Below are 7,931 nucleotides of genomic sequence, written 5' to 3'. Positions count from 1 at the left end.
ACTGCATTGGATACAAGTACCCTTTAATTTCTGAGGAATTCTACAGTAAATCTGGCTGAAACCTGGCACACAGGTACAGTAGGTGTCCCAGAGGGGGGATGTGTTGAAAGTTGGACCTCAACTATTCAGGATGACTTTTAATGAATTTTTGAAATAAACATAATTGTAGTGCATTGACTGTATTGCACTGAATATGAGTTTACTGTGATTTCTGAGTAATATTACAGTAAATCTGGGTAAAAACTGGCCCAGAGGTAAAGTAGGTGTCCGAGAAGAGGATTGTGTTGAAAGCTTGGCATCAACTTTTAAGAATGATTTTTAATGAATTTTTGAATATGCAACCAGACTGTCACGATGGCTGTGTTGGGCTGTTCCATTGTAATTTGTGTGCGCGCGTGCGTGTGACTGTTCACGCGCGTGCATGTGTGCGCGAGTCTAGGCTTTCAATCAGGATATAAAGCGAAAAGGCGCTACCGTAAAGACTGGTGTAAAAGCGCAAGGAAATTTATGCGGCGGATAGGAGGCGGCTGGCTTGACCGCGGCTCACAAATGACGGCTCACTTTACCGCAGTGATTTACCGGTGATTTGTGAGACTGGTAAACTTATGATAGGTACGATGGTCTTTCGTTCTACACGGTGCATTTCAAGGTCCTGCACCCATCCGGCGGTAAACTGTACCTGGGCTTGTTGCAGTGACCTGAAGTTACTAAACTTCATGAGTGTATACGCTCACTCCAAGAACCGTATGATTATAAATATGCATATAAATATGCTAAGATGAGATAGCTGACTTCATCTAACTAGCAAATGTTGTCCAGGCTACGTTGGTGATACAGTTTTTTTTTAATGTGTATGATATTTTTGTCATGCGATTTTAAAGCTGGTCCTACAACCGCATCCAAGAATAACATGCAGCTTATCTCAGAACTGTCGGTGAAAATTATTCTTGGAGCTAGGTTTAATTGAGCTGCATTTTAAAGAGGTGCAATTTCACAATTTGTGTATATTTTTTAAGTTCACTATTTTGTCATGTGTTGAGAAAAACACAGATTTTAAAATTACATGGTCTAATATTTACATTTAGCATATAACTGCAACATTATTTTTTCGTTGTTTTTTTTTAAAGACTCGAAAGGACTTGAAATTCAAAGTTTCAGACTTGTGACTTGACTCGGACTTTTACACCAGTGACTTGAGACTCGACTCTGACTTGCCTGACATTACTTGAGACTTGACTTGAGACTTGAGGATAAAGACTTGAGACTTACTTGAGACTTGCAAAACAATGACTTGGTCCCACCTCTGCTCTGTGGAGTTTGCAGATGATGTTGTGATCTGTAGTGAGCAGGTGGAAGTGAGCCTGGAGAGGTGGAGGTATGCCCTGAAGACAAGAGTAAAAGTCAGGAGAAGCAAGACAGAATACATGATGCATGAAGATGGAGACAGGTAAAGATGCGAGGAGTAGAGCTAGTGAAGGCCGATGTGGTCAAACATGTAAGGCAACAGACTCATGAGAGAGAAAGAGAGCGCAGGCAGGGTGGAGACGAGCATCAGCAAGAGTGAAAGGAAAGTTTTAAAAAATGGTAGTGAGACCTGTTACGATGTGTGATTTGGAGACAGTGGCACAAACAAAAAAAACAAGGAGGCTGAGCTGGAGGTGGCAGAGTTGAAGATGCTAAGATTTTCATTGGTAGTGACCAGAATGGACAAGATTAGAGATGAGTACATCAGAAGGACAGCACAGGATGGAGACAAAATTGGAGAATCCAGGCTGAGATGGTTTGGACATGTGCAGGGGAGGGATAGTGGATATACTGGGGATATTATGTTGAAAATGGAGCTGCAAGGCAGGAGGAAAAGACCACAGAGAAGATTAATGGATGTAGAGGGCTGGTTTCACACAAGAAAAGAGGATGGAGCCAGACTGAGCCACTGTGGGGACTCCTTAAGTGAGCAAGGGAGTCTCCTTTAAGTATATTTAATAAAAGGCTAGCAGTTGACCTTTAATAGTGCAGTATTTTTACACTGACCATTGATCCTCAAGTACAATATTACAGTATTGCTTCCACCATTGTTTACTGAAATTCACCAATCAATAAGTAGTATAAACAGTCCAGAGTCAGACCAGAGTTGAGGGCTAAGATGGAGCTACAGCAACTGTTTGATCGATCAGATGTGGTGGTGGTGGTGGTGAGGAGGAGGAGGAACAAGAAGGCCTGTCTGCCGAACAGTCAAGCCACTTTATCTGTCAGGTTGGAACAATGTCCTCAGACCCACAGAGTGGCTGCTTATCTTGTGGTCACACCTGAGGGAAAATGTGTTGAGTCCACTTAATGTCCACTTGTGTCGAAGTCACAGTGAAACAGTGTGGGAGTCTTTTCGATGTGCCATTCTCAGTTTAACACAGAGCCATCTGAGAGGATCTTTACTCCTTGATTGATTCTTTCTGTGTCCTTTCTGGTGTATTTTTTTCAATGTGTGAAGCAAATAGCTTTTTTAATTTAAGTGTTCTCTTCTTATTTTGTAGTTTGACATCGTAAATAGTGTTATATAATAACGAAATGCATAATTAAAAGTAGTTGGAGTATCAGGTCACTACACACTGCTTTGGGTTTGCAGTGAATTGCAGATTTTCCAGAGAGCAACAACTAAACATAAGACAGTCTGTTATTGCATAAATATATCCCACAAATCACACCATTATTTAGTTTACATGTCACAAAAAGACGCCAATGCTTACAGTGGTCTTCTGAAGATTTAACTCAAAACTTAAATGCAGGATATTTTTAAACAGGAATCATGCATTGTAGGGTTTTTTTTTTCAAATGAGATTAAAAAGCCAGGAGCTGTCGAATAGGTGGGAGATCTAATCATATAACATTAGGTCAGAATATTTCTGCTTCTGCTGCTTTAAGTTTAATTTCTTTTCTGTATTGGTTTCCCAACTTTATCAAAGTGAAATGTCACATCAATGGAGAGCACACTGAAAAAGATGACTGAAGAGATTAGTCTCAGTCCATTATTTCTGTTTAAAAGTGGAGTAAAAACTTCTAAGGATTCATGTCTTTGCCAGTGCTCTATGATCACTGAGTATATATTTGTTGGAAGGATTTTTGTTTTGGCATGCTGAGAGTATCTCCCGCTAGTCAGTGAGCTTAGAATATAGCAGGCAACTAGCCAGTAATGTAAAGCGCAGTCAGCCACCCCTGCCTTATTTGTTAGGGGTCCGTGTTCCTCGTGCAGACACCTCATGTCCACTTAACCTTGTGACCGCAGCAGCCCAGGCTGGTTAAACGGCGGTCTGTAAAGTGAGTGGATGTGGCTTGGCAGGATTAATCAAGTCTAACGACACATCTGTAGGTAGGCTCACTGGGAAGAGTGAGCATCAATCAAAGTCTGGAGCATCTCTCTCTCTCTCTGCTGCATCGACCAGTGCTTTGGGCCCTTGGTAATTAAAAGGCATTGATTGGCTTCAGCCGCAAGATGCTGGGATGCAGTCAAGCAGCACAGCGCAGTGGGATGCTCAGAAAGAACAGGTGTGGTTGTTCATGTGTGGGTGCATTTGCATGTGTTTACACATGTAATTAATGTGTTATAGCCACGCAAATGTCAGTAGTTTTGTTGTAGTTTGCTTTTAGCTCATGCAATAGATGTCCTTATGCTTTAAGTCCTTTTTTTCTAGCTTAACTTGTTTTCTTTCTGTTTGATTTATAAACATTGCAGTAATTGCATCTTTTTAGCTTACATAAAGCTGGCTGCATGTGCCTCTAGTGAGGTTTAGTTGACTCATCCATTTGATAAAATCTGAAGCCTGAGAGAAACCTTTAGGTCTGTGCGCCCTTATTAAATGAGAATCAGGAGAGAAAAAAACAAAAAGGGGGGGAAAAAACACGATTGATTCTGTGCATATACCCGAACCCTGAGGCTCATCTTCCCCATGGACACACACAGTCCTCGCACACTCGCTCTTCTTTTATTCCATCTGAGTGAACACAGTAAATCTAAGTGCTGCCAGATTGCTAGCGCTGCACATTTTTCGACCCTCAAGTTGGCTCATCAAGCAGGGAGCCTTGCCTTGGCTGAATAAGGACCAGAATACTACTATAAATACACTCCCTGACTCTTTACTCAGTCTGACACACTGACTGAGTGACAGTGAAGGCCACACATAAACACTCAGAGTCCCTTTTGATGGGTTTATCGATGTGTTAAAATACATAGTGGTTTTTGTTTTTGTTTTTTGGTGCACTATCCTTTGAATTACTAGGATTTCTGCAAAATAATCCTTCAGATCCTCTCTTCTGTCTTCAGTTTGATATTACATTCACTCCAATTTGCTGCCTATAGAGGTTTCCCAGATAATTACTAGAGAACAAACATATTTACAAGAGTCTAATATCGTTTAAAGTCTATACTGATGCACTAATAAGCTAAAAAAAAAAAAGAAAAAAGCTGGATTTAGCAGGCGTTAAAGGGTTTAGCAAAGAAGAAGTAAAAGCTGTACAGCCTGTTCCTTCATTTGTCGTGTGGAGGGGGAGCACTGGCTGTTTAAAAGATGCCTGTCTCACTCCATCGTTTGACCACAGCTTGACAATGATGATAATCCCACCCGTGGCGCCGAGTTTTAGTCTTCCTGCTGTGCTCATAGGACCGATTAACGCTTTGATCGAAAAGCCTCTGTTTAATGTCAGGATGGCAGATGAATCATTAACCCAGTGGAGTGGACTGATTCGAGGTCTAAATCCAGGCAGAAATTCAGTAACTTGTGATCTTATTTAGCAGATATTCCCTGTAGCTGTCCTGTAGCTGCTAATGAGATGTCTGAGGAGATGAGGGAGGATATTGGATCATTCCTCCCAAAAAAACTGTCTGATTTCATCAATATTTTGAGCATGTATTGACTGAACAGCAGTCTTCAGTTCAGGCCACAGCATCTCAATTCGGGTAAAGTAAAGAATTTGGCTTGCCTTTTCCAAAACATGAATTTGTGTATTTTGCAAACATTATGTTGTTGATTTATTTATTTATTTTATTCCTAAGATGCTTCAATCCAGGACACATCTGGGTCAGGGGTGTCAAGCATAAGGACCAGAACCCAGAGGACATAAATTTGAGACGTTTAACTGTATTTTGATGTCATTTCAGAGTCGTGCTGGCAGATTTCATTCATTTTCTTCATAGAAAATTTGAGACATTCTGTTGAAATTGCACTTTTTTATGCTGTATTAAGATATCTCAAGGATTATATGTCTAGTTAAACTTCTTAACACTGAGAGAAAGATGGTTTTTGCTGCTCCAGCCCACAAGATCAAAGTGGGCTGATGTCTGGCCCACAATCTAAAATGAGTTTGACATCTGTGATCTAGGTGGTCTTTCACAAAGTTAACACAAGCAGCTTTTTCCTTTGGTATTCCTCAAAGTGGACACATGAACACAGGATTTAGCTGGGTTTTGGAACTTCTGCAGGTGCTTTGCTGTTATTCCTGGCTAAGAGGAGTGCACATGGTCCTGGCGTGATCTCTGCAGGATGCCCACTCTGAGCGACAACAGCAGCAGCTCACACTTTCCTCTGTTTGTTTTTAGAAATGTTTTCGTAGCATTTTCCTGCTTTGTTCATCTGTACAATACCAAGGTCCTGTGAAAGTTGCTGTGATAGAGCATTGATTCACACGAACAGTCTTCCAGGAGCAGAGCAGACTTTGAAGGCAAAGTCAGTCCTTTTATTTTTTGCTTTGAGGTTATTTGACAGAAAAACAGAATATTGTGCTCATAAATATACACTGATTAGCATGTAATTATGTTTTCCATCACCTGATGTGTTCTCACAGATTTCTAACTATTCTAGCAAACATAAAAAAAGAGCAGGTTCAGTTTATTTGGAGCTCCCATGTTTCCCTGCCATCATGAATACGGTGGCCAAGATGAACATCTTAACATCTGCCTAACTGTGTTTTATGTATGTTGCTTGAGACCAGCCACATATGTAGTACACCAAAGGCAGAGGTGTGAAGGTCCTCCAGTCTACTGGTTTCCTTGCATATCTCTCACTCTCTCGCTCTCTGTCTGTTGTCACTAAACATACCTTGCTTTGTGGAGGTGTGTCTTCCACCGGTCCCAGCCTATCTGCACCTGGGCTAAATACCACACCTGCCAGGGATTTGGTCTTCAGCCAGTTTCCATTTAAAGCAGAAGAAGATATTCATTAACTGCCAGATTGTTGACTAAGCTAGAGTCCTGTCGCCCTGTAGCCCTCACCTCAGTAGTGATGAAGTGCTTTGAACGCCTGGTCAGAGACTTCATCATTTCTTCACTACTAGACACACTGGACCCACTACAGTTCGCTTACCGTCCAAATCGTTCCACAGACGATGCCATCTCTCATCTCCTCCACACATCACTCACTCACTTGGCCACTAGAAGGGGGAATTATGTTAAAATGCTCTTCATAGACTACAGCTCTGCATTTAACACCATAATTCCCTCCACACTCACCACCAAGCTGGAGCATCTGGGACTCAGCTCATCTATGTGTCAGTGGATCTCCAACTTCCTAACTGGCAGACCACAGGCAGTAAGGATGGGAGGACATGTCTCAGCCTCCACCACTCTCAGCACTGGAGCCCCCCAGGGGTGTGTTCTGAGCCCCCTGCTGTACTCTTTGTACACATATGACTGTGTGGCCACTACCAGCTCCACCACCATCATCAAGTTTGCTGACGACACCGTCGTGGTGGGCCTGATCTCTGATAACAACGAGACGGCCTACCTGAAGGAGATTAGGAATCTGGAGAACTGGTGCCAGAGGAACAACCTCCTTCTAAACGTCAGTAAGACAAAGGAGCTGATAGTGGACTTCAGCACTAAGCAGGAGAGGAACTACCAGACCCCCGTCATCAACGAGTGCCCAGTGGAGAGAGTGGACAGCTTCAAATACCTCGGAGTTCACATCACGCAGGACCTGTCATGGTCCTGTCACATCAACACCGTGGTGAAAAAGGCCCGTCAGCGTCTCTACCACCTCAGACGCTTGAGAGACTTCCAACTGCCCTCCAAGGTGCTCAGGAACTTTTACTCCTGCACCATAGAGAGCATCCTGACGGGAAACATCTTAACCTGGTTCGGGAACAGCACCATGCAGGACAGACGAGCTCTACAGAGGGTTGTGCGGTCAGCTGAGCGCACCATCCGCTCCGAGCTCCCTGACCTGCACTCAATCTACAGCAGGCGGTGCTGGACCAAGGCCAGGAAGATCGTGAAGGACCTCAGCCATCCCAACAACAGACTGTTCTCTCTGCTGAGGTCAGGAAAGCGATTCCGCTCCCTGAAGACCAACACAGAGAGACTGAGGAGGAGCTTCTTCCCGCAGGCGATACGGTCTCTCAATCACACCACCACACAGTACTGACCCACACATACAGTTCTTACACACACTGGACATTCTGGACATTGTTTTCACTTCATTACTTAAATCACGCTGCTGTTATTGTGTATATATTTATTTATATTTCTTCATACATTCTTATATAGTTCTATATTGTGTATTTGTTGTACAGTTATTTTATTTTCAACTTTAATTTATATATTTTATCTTATTCTCCCAGTTAAATTTACCCTTCATTCTAATTTGTGTTGTACAGTTATTTCATTTTTAACCTTAATTTATATTTTATTCCTTCCTAGTTAAATTTACCCTTTTTAATTTTTCATATTTATTTCCTATCTTATTCATAGCCTTTTCCTTTTTCGTTTTCTTTAGGTCACGAGCAGTTGTCCAAGCATTTCACTACATATCGTACTGTGTATGACTGTGTACGTGACAAATAAAATTTGAATTTGAATTTGAATTTGAGTCCCGGACCCTGGTAAGAGTGGACTTAAGAGTGAGTGTTCTGGACTTTGAGTCAAGGGTTGTGGACCTGTTTCTGCTGTT

The sequence above is a fragment of the Astatotilapia calliptera genome, chromosome 22, assembly GCF_900246225.1.
Source record: "Astatotilapia calliptera chromosome 22, fAstCal1.2, whole genome shotgun sequence".
NCBI lineage: Eukaryota > Metazoa > Chordata > Actinopteri > Cichliformes > Cichlidae > Astatotilapia > Astatotilapia calliptera.
Note: the sequence above shows the minus strand (reverse complement) of the source record.